A 10,331-nucleotide genomic window follows, 5' to 3' on the forward strand; every position below is an offset into this window, starting at 1 on the left:
GCCTATACGTAGAATAGGTCTCAGCAACCCATGCTTGCCGTAAACGGCGACTATGCTTGTCGTAAGAGGCGACTAACGGGATCGGGTGGTCAGGCTTGTTTGCATGTCATCGTATCCCAAGTGCGTGGATCTATGTTCATGATATCAATCACTGGATTGTCTGGTCCAGACTCGATTATTTACAGACCGCCGTCATATAGCTGGAATATTGCTGAGTGTGGCGTTAAACAACAAACCTAACCAAAACCACTTACATTCTTATTGAAAATTGTGCCACTGGCAGAGCAGTGTATGCTTACCTTATGGTGTCATGTTTGGTTAACAGTATTCCATTCATAGAATGTTCATAATATGCCTAAAGGACTATGGCTTGGCAGACTTTCGAGACTCATGTGTTGATGTTTTGAATTTAGGACTTCATAGCACAAAATTAAGCAAAATGTCTAAAATGTTCTCGTCACTCGTTGCTGATCTATTTTGAATGTCAAAAGTTGGGCCATGGGGCCAAATACAGCATTAGCAAACGATAGTGTGCTGCCGTTACATTGTTCGACTGAATCTCTCATGTGTTCAAACTGTAGAGAAGATGTCATGGCCTCATCCAAATCTGTCTTTGAGATTGAATCTAAAATTATGAAATCAAATGCACAAACAATATTTCCAACCAATGCAATAAAATAAGGTCAATCGCCATTTCAAACTCCATCTGCCAAAACGTATTCAGCTGATGTATCTTCTCTGCCACTTGTTACCACAGCTGCTTCAGTTTCCACACAATGCAAAACATTCATCTCCTGGGTGAAGGATCATCAGATCATTCTTGATTTAACGCCGTTCTCGGCAATATTCCAGCTGTATGACGGTGGGGACACCACTCAAGTTTCCCAAAAGGACAATAATACATTAAGTTCGGCGTCACAAACAGAATAGATGTTTAATGCTTGTCGTAAGAGGCGACCAACGAGATCGGGTGGTCAGGCTCACTGATTTGGTTGATGCATGTCATCGTATCCCAATTTCGTGGATTGTCTGGTCCAGATTCGTTTATAAACAGACCGCCGTCATTTTGCTGGAATATTGCTGAGTGCTGCGTTAAACAACAAACAAAGTAACAAACAAACAAACAGATGTTATGCCATCATTTCCGACGTCTGACAAACATCAGAATCGACTGTTCTTATGTGATGCCCATCTCACAAAAAAAGACAAAAAAGAATAATGAGAAGGGCTAGACCCCTCCCTAACATTTGGCGATGCCTTCTTTTTTGTCAACCCCTGTGGAGGTTTTCAATCCTTTTGAACATTTCGAGATGGAAGTCACTCTTCCACGGCTTGTACATGGGAGTGGACCCCCTTAACGTTCAAGATCGCCAGTTGAGCCACCATGAGCTCTTCTGCTATTATCCAATGGAATTCCAAAGGACTTACGAATAATTTTAATGACTTACAATTATTACTTCGTGATTAAAAACCATCGGCATTTTGTACACACAACAACGCAAAAGTCTTTAACTGTATTTCGCAAAATGTCCTCGAGGACTACGCATAATGTTTGTAACACCTTTGTGTAGCTACGAGGGGACTACTTGTACGCAGAATGTCTGTAAAATTTCTGCGTACATACGCAAACACTCCACGGAGCTTCTACGGAGTATCTGCGAAACTAGTCGCCCCTTTTATGGGATCAGTTAGTTTCATGACCCCCGGGCGTCGGCACAAGCGTGGTGTTCGAAGACAGGTAAAAGATGTACATCCCATACGGTAACTGTTTTTTTTACTATTCATATTCTAATTTCATTCATAATACCACACCATTACATAACTCCTAGAAACTTTAAAATGACTTCAAATGTAAAGTACAATAAAGACTGTCATCTTGCAGATTTAGAACGAGCATAATTGATTATCATAAATATATATTATGTACAGCTGTAGTTACAAGTTATACATGTACATATACAAATATACGACCTTCGACCTTCGCCAGCGAGTTGAATAGTCCAGATCGATTGGAACGAAATGTAGAACGGGTGTAAAAAGTTTTTGAAAATACATGTAGTTTCTTAAATATGATTATAAAACGTAAGTCTCTTTAATTCCGCTCATTCACAATGTAAATTTCATTACGCTTTGGAAATAGAGCTGTCTTGATGGGATCGGAAATGTGACGTTAGCCAGCTGAAACTGTCTACCACTTCGATGAAACCCATCGGGGTCAACCGGGATTCGAACCCACAATCATAGGTTTCTGGCGTGCCCAAGGGACGCAACTCTGCACAGCGAAATTCGGAGCCACCCGTGCCCTCTACAGGGATTTAAGTATCTACTACACTTAACAAAACATGCATATAATAAAATAAAAACATAACCTCTCCGCAAGAATATATGGTGCAAGCATTCGATCGGGTAAGAATCGTAAACAATTAAAATACTTTTGTGTTAGAGTTGTCCTGGTGAAACCGCTCCCTCTGGCGGTCAAGGATTGGAAGGTGGTGAGGTTGAAGAATTTGATTAATGTAGCGATTTGCTGTCAAATTACCTGAACCACAACCAAGTCAGATCTCGTGGTGTAAGATATATATTCACAATCCCCTCATACCCCCCCCCCCCCCCCCCCCCCCCACACACACACACCATGACACCACCGTCACCGAATTTGTCGAATTCACGTACACAATATGGGGCAAGCGCCGCTGTTGATGGATCTGTTGCAAAACAGGGACGATAACTGGTCTTCGGGGTCGGATTCCAGCCTCGTGAAGATGATTCCTGACAGACTGGTCCGATATCCATCTCAAACCAGGGATTCCTCCTGCAGTCTCCGTAGCTGTGGCATTGCGATGACGTAGGTGGGACAGTCGAATGTGGCGATCCTGTGCAGGGGTGGTAATTCTAAATCGGGCATTGAACTGTGTGTATCGGTCACAAAGGCGGCAAATGGTGCTGTGATGGACGTTGAAGTGGCGTGCAACAGAAGACTACGATTCTCCTTGGATACGTCCTATGACGATGTTCCGATCGGCAGCGCTGAGTCTCGGCATTTTCGAACTTGCAAAATGTTGACAATTGAATGACAAACAATTGGCTTATGCTTGCCTTTTTATAGCCACTACCACGTATACGAATGCCATAACCTGCGTTTTGACGCACCGTTTGTCGAATATCAGGCCACCGACATTTTCCAATAACATAATTTATGTACCGGATTAGTAGTCAGGTTCAATGAATTACATACTACTGTGTGTGTTTTTTGTTTTTTAAGAGTGTATATGCTAGTACATACATGTAAACATGTAGATTTGCACAAGACAAGACACACAGTGCAAGTTGATCATAAATCAAATATCCATGTCAATAAGAATATTTAATGACAGCATTATTAAAGTAGGAATATTTTATAATATTGGTAGTGTATAATTTGTGACTTGGGTTGTTAGTGAGTGAGTTAAGATTTAACGTCACATCGGCAGTATTTCAGCCATATCGTGACGAGAAGTACATTAATAATACATAGACTTAGACTAAATAAAAAGCTGTCAACGAAGGACAGTACAATAACTAGGATATCACAGATTCGATTTTAAACTAGTTGAGAATATATAAAAACCATAAGTATCAGTGAACAACACAATATAAAAATGGGCTAGGGATCGTCAGTAACTAAAGGGAGATCACCATACTAGGGACCATGGGGACTTACAGTGCCTTTGCTTCCTGCATGGACCCCGGCAGGATTTACATCATCCCTTCAGTCGCTGGCGATGGTATGCAAGTTTAGCCATTGAATAAAACTAACAAATATACTACGATTTAAAAGTCTGGTATGCATAAAATGGGTGGTTAGTGGCTGTATGCTCATGCAAAAGGGGTTGAAGTAGTGTAAAGTTATTGTCCCTCTGAGAGGATATGTAAGACCACATGCTTCACAGTACCTTAATTCATGCCACAGTATTAAACGTAGTATCTTTGTTATTTTAACTGATGGCTAAAATCCGTATCATCGCCAGCAGCTAAAGGGATGGTGTTAATCCTACTTGGGGACCGTCAGGTAACAGAGGTATCGTTAGTCCCCACGGTCCCTAGTATGGTGGCCTAACTTTGGTTGCTGGTGATCTATAGCCCATTTATATATTGTATTGTTAAACGAGCAACTATATTGGGGACAAATCTCCCATGTTGTAAAATATCCTTACAGAATCTATCATATACATCTTGAGACGGGTGAATGCCCCATATATCTGAGCAGTAGAGAAGAACATGTAGTATTTTGACATCAAATATCTGTAAAAGTACATTATAAGGAAGTTTCCTTTGAGCCTGATTTTAAAGCGAGAAGATATTTCGTCGCTTGCAGTGCTAGTGTCTTCTGAGTAAAGTACCAACTACCGGATGATGAAAGATGAACACCTAAATATTTATTAGTAGGAACAATTTCTATAATGTCAGTGCCAAACCAAAACTTTTCATATCTTCGAAGACGACCACTAAGTCTAAAGACAATAACTTTACTTTTGCTTATATTTATAGACAATTTCCATTGATGAGGGATCTTTGCAACCCCACGACTGTATTGTCAAATTACACCATATCATCTGCAAACATTAGAATAAAAAGTTCAATCATTCCTAATTGGATATTACGTTGCCCGTCTGAATTAAGAAAATCAACAATATCATTTACAAAGAATGATAACAGAAAGGGAGATAACTCACACCCCTGTCGTACACTTGACTGGCAATGGAAAAAGTCTGTAAAGCCACCATTAACAAGTATACAAGATTTAACATTTTCACACTCTTTTTTTTTTAGTATTCTTAATATTTAACCACTAACATTACCTATCAAGAATATGTAATATAAACTTGTCCCACACATTGAATCGAACGCTGACTTAAGATCTATGAATGCACAATAGAATCTACTTTTATGTTACAATAAGTATTTTTCAATCAAAGCATTGATAATATACACATTATCAGATGATCTAAATCCTATTCTAAACCCAGTGTGCTCAGGTACTAAAAAACTATCTTGATCTGCCCAATCATTTAAACGTTTACACACTATCTCAGCAAATATTTTCCCTAAACACTCAAGTGAAGAGATGGGTCTATAATCAGAGGGATTGTTTCTACTGCCTTTTTAATAGGGGCATAATTACACCTTGTGACCAGGCTTTAGGAGAAACACCAGTATTTAAAACGAGATTAAATAGTGAAAGTAACATTTCTATAGTTATGGTAGGGGCATTTAAAAAAAATAATTCTATTAGAATTCCACTATAACCAGGGGATTTTCAATTTTTCATATCATTTATAGCATCAATTTTTTCACTGTGAGTTATATCTATATCAAGTTCAATGTTTATATCAATATTATCTTCAATAGTAGAATCAGACACGGATAATACAAAATGGTTTATGTTATTATAAAAGTCTTGCTGTTCTTCGTATAGTTATTATTAAACACACTCTTAAAATGATTCACCAAGTCAGATGGTTTTATGTTATCCAAACAAAGGGTTTTTCGTCCTTTCAATATAAGTCCGCATTTTTAGTTTTTAATGCAGTTTTTAAACTGTCACAATATGTATTAAAAACGTGTTTTGACTTGCAGAGGTGTTTAAGTATTGGAGAAAACACGCTCACGAGGTTTTGGTAGACAGAGCATGCCCTGGGGAGAGGGTAAAACCAAGGTGGCGAAGCCCCCGCGGTTTTTCCCGACCCCCTAAGGCATGCTCTGTCTACCAAAACCGAGGGAAAGTGTTTTTCCATGCTTATAAACCGAAAAAAGAAACTTAAAACAACATTTATCAACATTTTTATGTTTCGAACATACTTTCCATGAACCTTAGGAAACGCGCGTAAAATATCTGTTGCTGGCGTACGGATCTTGAAAAGGACATTCGAAAAACCAGATCTAGAGAAGCTCATCAACACCTCTGTAGCCTCGTGGTACCCTCATTGGGCTACAGATATGAAGGTCGCGAGTTCGATCCTCGGGAATATAAAGAAAACTTTTGTCATTTGATTTCATATTTCATTACATGTTACAATCTGAACGGAAGTTATATTAATAAAATACCCAGGACATTATGTAAAATCCCTGGGATATTATATGAAATCCCAGGGACATTACAACATCCCTGTTTATGAGATTTAACCCGACTGGAAAGTAAAACCTCACAAAAGTTCTGAATGCCTATAGAAAGAAGTCTCTTACTTAATAGCGATCCCAATGATTAGGTTTATAAAGTAGTTCCATGACTCGATGTATTCATGCCGTGCACGAGCGTTGTTGGCTTCATGCAATGCACACAGCTTGTATCTTGCATGTCGGCATTCGTCGTCGTACCAGTTGCTTCCCTTTGCATTATTTGACGTTTTCGATGTGTTCTTACAGTCATTTGTACAAGTTAATTACTTATTTTGAAATTCTTCTTATACACTGTCTCCATGACAAGAAAATTCAGTTTGGTTGTTATCAGCACTCCTCTTATCTGCATATTTTCATGAAAGTTCTGTGGCTTGGTACATCAAGCTCTTGGTAACACAATTTCGTGTCCATTAACGAGATGGTTATCTAATGTAAATAATGCAAAACAAAGCGGCATATGGGAAGATTCTACTTCTGTCATTACCTTAAAGTCACTTATAATTGATCTTGCGTTATCATCACATATCAATAGTCAATAACACTTTGCCCATCATTTGTGATATATGTAGATTTACCAATATCTTTGTCACCAAATAGTGTTCCATTACAGGTCCTGATACCATTTCTTTTACCCAAATCAAGTAGTTCACGACCTCACTTGTTAACGACTGTATCCTGTGATGTTCTTGCACACGGAATATCTTGTGAATAGCCTGCTTCTTCTTCAATTGGTAACATCTCGATATGGAAGTGTCTCCATCGCTGTCATCACAGCGTAGAGGACATTCTCCAACTGAGCCTCCATGAGTCGCTCTCAAAATTTAATAAAATGGAATTGCAGAGGACTTCGTAAGAATTTTAATGACATACAAGTATTAGTTCAAGATTTTAACCCGTCAGCTATATGTCTCCAAGGGACATATCTTAAACATATAGATACATTTGATCTGAGGCAGTATAATTGTCAACATTTTGTATATTCCACCTTTATCTGCACTTCGACAGTCTGATCTTCAGCATTTACATGATCAGCTCCCAAAGCCATGCAGCATCATGGGCGATTTAAATGGGCATAACCCTCTCTGGGGTTATGGTAAATAAATTTTGATACATGTGTTTTGTAATTGATAAATAATATTTTAATATTGGTTGAATACATTTGATAACTTAGATTGTTAATGATGTACCCCGAAGGGGGTTGAAGTAGTGTAAAAGGATTGTCTCCTGCAGGTGGTCCACGTCATTCACAGTATATTCATTACTGCCACGGTTTTCATCGCAGAATATGTGTTCTTTTAATTCGACTATATTGACATTAAACGCCAACGCCTGAAGGGATGATGTAAATCCTGCTAGGGTCCATGCAGGAAGCTAGAGTACTGTTAGTCCCCAAGGTCCCTGGTATGGTGATCTACCTTCAGTTGCTGGCGAACTGTAGCTCATTCTTATAATGTATTGTTCTGTCTAGTGATGTATTTTTGTGGTTCCATGTTAGTTTTAAATCATAATCTGTGATAAGTCTAGTTATTTTACTGCCTGTTGTTGACAGTTTTTTTTATAGTTTACATGTACTTATTATATGTAACCTTTGAAAGTCACGATATGGCTGAAATATTGCCGATGTGACTTTTGATTTTAACTCAATCACCCACTCACTCAAAGTTTCATCCACTAAGGCTATTTTTATGAAAATTGGTTCTCCTTTTTTCAGGTATTGTAATTTTTAAAATAAGTTGAATTGTTTTATAATTTTATATTGATGTGTTTTGTTTAGAATCAATGACTTTTTTATTATCGGTAGACAAAATTGGATAACTGAAATTGTTGGTGGCTGTACGGGGGTTGAAGTGGTGGAAAATGATAATTTCCCAGAGAGGTTATAGAAGACCACATCATTCAAAGAAGTCATATTTCTGACACGTTTTCAATCATAGAATATGTGTCCTTGTGATGGTTGGCTAAACTTGAAGGGATAATGTGAATCCTGCTTGGGTTCTTGCAAGTTTGGTGATCTACCTTCAGTTGCTGGCGATCTATAGCCTATTATTTATCTTTTGTATTGTATTGTCCATTAATATGTATGACTTTTTAATGCTTTAGTACTAATTCTATACACAACTTGTGATATTCTAGTTATTGTCCATCGCCGACACCTTTTTATATATTATTATTAATGTTTAATATTTGCCAGTCACGATGTGGCTGAGATATTGCCGATGTCCCAAATATATCAAGCTTACAAATACGTTATAGCTTAGATTACACAGAATGACAGATTGAATGGTCACGGATTTTTCTCGTATGATATGCGATAGAAATAGACACGAAAATGTTCATGACTATATGTTTACGAAAAACAAACAAAGTAAGTTATTTGTACAAGCTGGTGCGCGGACGAATGGCTAATATACGAGATGACTTATATATTCTACTTGTATGTAAATCCTGTGATGAGTTTAGGAAAAATACATCCATGCCGTGAAGATCCGGGGTAGAATAGGTCTTCAGCAACCCATACTTGCCGTAAGAGGTGACTAACGGGATCGGGTGGTCAGGCTCGCTGACTTGGTTGATGCATGTCATCGTATCCCGATTCCGTGGATATATGTTCATGATATCAATCACTGGATTGTTTGGTCCAGACTCGACTATTTACAGACCGCCGTCATATAGCTGGAATAGTGCCGAGTGCGGCGTTAAACAAAAAACAAAACAAAATCACTCGGGACATGAACTTGATATTAACCTGAAGCTCGTGTAATATGATGTACTTATTTCAACAAATTAGATTATTTCTTATCTTCATTATGATTGTATGTTTTAAAATTGTTTTTTTTATTTCAGTTGGTTTTTAATTTTGGAAGTATCTACTGTATGAAATCCTCATAAAAGTGGATTCTTTTACTGTCGTTTGTCGACAGGTTTTATTGTCTACGTTATATGTTTTTTTATGTATAACCTGATTTAGTCACGATCTGGCTGAAATTTTGCAGATGTTACCATCAATATTAACTCACTCATAGACGTGGGATGGTCACGAATGAATTTCGGCTCGAGAAGTCAGCATGTGATTTACAATCAACCAGCAACAGCCACAGTTTCCTGTCAAATAGTAATATGTTAAGGATGATTATCAAATTACGAACTTCCTGAGGCGTGGTGGATATCTTCAGCCACAACACTTGATGAGATGATCAGCGTATTGATAACATCCTCTAAATAATTTAATATCCTCAATTCATTAAATATTCCAAACTAGTTCAATCTGCAATACTGAACTTAATTCAAATAATATTATATTAGATTTTGCGTCATAATGAAGGATAGGACATTACTATATTTGTGAAAACGTATTTACCCTGAATCAGCAGAATTCAATTCAGCGTTTGAATGTACAAGGTTTGTGCTTAATTGATACATATCCATTGACAAATAGGCGAATGGTGAAAATAAAGCAACATATTATTTAAGATTCATCTATTCAAGGGATACATAACAAGATCCCCTTTTTTTCTTTGATCCAATGATTGTTCCAATTCTAACATATGGATAAGATGATTAATAGATGACACAGATAGCATTGAAAGAGTACAGTTGTCTTGTTGCAAACAGATGCCCAGAGTTGGAAGGAAACTATTTAATGTAGCACTACTGGGTGAACTTATAAGATTTACGAGTTTTCATATGATTATGGCAATGGTTTCTTCGCTTTTGTTGACGTGACCAAAAAAATACTTCACTGGATCATTTATGTGTGACTGCAAACAGTATCTGAGTGAAATTGTGCGGTTGGACATTTATGCAAGATGGAGGCATCCCCATGTGAATCAGTCGCCCCTCCCCCTCCCTACCCTTCTTGCTGATCTGTTTCTGTATGCATAGGAGTCAACTTTCCCATTACATCGAGCAAAATTACAGCAGCTTAAGCCTTTGGTGTCCACATTTTACAACGTTTGACGGACGATTGCGCGTGGTCTTTCTTCGAAGATTTCAAAAAGTCTCATACGACTGTTGCTCAAAAGTTGTTTGATCGGAATTACAACATTCAAGGCCTTAATAAAGCTTTCCAAACGTCTTGTGGAAGACATGTAGAGGACATTCAAAATTTGACGCATCAGTGACAAAGACTTATATATATGTTCACGTGTTATCTCAGGTGAACAAATTCCTTGCCT

This window comes from Haliotis rufescens, unplaced genomic scaffold, assembly GCF_023055435.1.
Source record: "Haliotis rufescens isolate VD_foot unplaced genomic scaffold, xgHalRufe1.0.p SCAF_17, whole genome shotgun sequence".
In the NCBI taxonomy this organism is placed as follows: domain Eukaryota; kingdom Metazoa; phylum Mollusca; class Gastropoda; order Lepetellida; family Haliotidae; genus Haliotis; species Haliotis rufescens.